The following is a 1350-nucleotide window of genomic DNA, read 5'->3' as shown; positions in this document are numbered from 1 at the left end:
TTTAGCACTTTTTTTTATATCTTTTCATTTTTATTTATTTATTCTTTCTATCTAACATTTTTTGTCCTTTTCAGTAAAATCTCAATTAATCAGAGGTAAGCAATTCGAGTCGGATTTCTAAATTTCAATTTAAATTTGTAATTTTCGCAATTAAAAAACAACTGATAAATTAATTGGTACCGAAAGGGCGGTTCAAGGGTGCTAATCCTTCCTTGACCGTAATCGACTCCCGAACCCGACACATTTCTGGTATAACGCAGATCAGGTAAGATGGTGTCCGGCCCACCTAAATTCGTTTTAAAGTGGTCGGTGGCGACTCCAATTCATTTAATCCAAGTCGAAGCCCAATTCCGGGGCCCAACCGAAAGACGGTTGCGACAGCTTGGCGACTCCACTGGGGACCGGTAAGTGAGTCAGGCCAGAATTAATTTTCCGTTGTCTTTTTATGCGAAAATTGTAAATTTAAATTTTAATTTATCTATTCGATTCCAATTATTTACCTTTGATTATTTTGTTTCAAATAAATAGTTGTACTGATGTTTTTTAATGATTTCAGATTTTTTTCAAAATTGTCATCTCTAAGCTCTAAACCCGAGCTCCGAACCCTTTTAAGTGGGGGTGAAAGCGACGCATTCGTGTGAATTTATTCACCGCATATGCCTAGCAAGTAGCCTTCGGGATTCATATACCTTATGTCTTCGTGTGAATTTATTCACCGTATGGGCATAAGGGAATGTGTCCTCTCGAGTTTAACTTAGTCCACACAAGCTTGTAATGAGCTTAGGACTAAGGGTCTGGCAAGCCCAAGGGGGCACCGGCAAGGAGAACTCGAGTACCTTTTTAGAACCTAAACCGGGAGAGTACAGGGAATTAGAGCCCACCCCCGAAACCTCATTCCAAACCCTAGGATGTTTTACTTCCTACTTTATTTTCGGCTCAAAAGCATGCGAACTAGACAAATATGCGGTTAGGATTTGTTTGAAATTAGCATGCGGGATAGAGATCATGTCCGGGTAGGAATTAAAGCATGTGGGGTAGATATCATGTGGGGTAGGATTTTTTCATTTTTGTTTTAATTTACCTCACTAACTCTTTTTATTTTTGTTTTCTTTTATTTTCATCATTCGCATCATTTAAAACGAGGTGTTGATCCACCAAAAAATGTGTTTGTTAAACATGAATAATCAGCATTAATGGACAAAGGGGTTACAATACAAAGAGATAAAAAGCTCAGAAGTCCAGCCGTGGTCAAAGAATACTCAAAGGCAAAGTTGCAGGGGCAATACGAGGAAAAGGTCACTGACCCGGTCGCTCCTTTTAAAAAAACTACAAGAACAAGATGGTGAAACC

This window comes from Hibiscus syriacus, unplaced genomic scaffold (genome assembly GCF_006381635.1).
Source record: "Hibiscus syriacus cultivar Baekdansim isolate YM2019G1 unplaced genomic scaffold, ASM638163v2 tig00005863_pilon, whole genome shotgun sequence".
Classification (NCBI taxonomy): domain Eukaryota; kingdom Viridiplantae; phylum Streptophyta; class Magnoliopsida; order Malvales; family Malvaceae; genus Hibiscus; species Hibiscus syriacus.
This window is presented reverse-complemented; position numbering follows the sequence as displayed.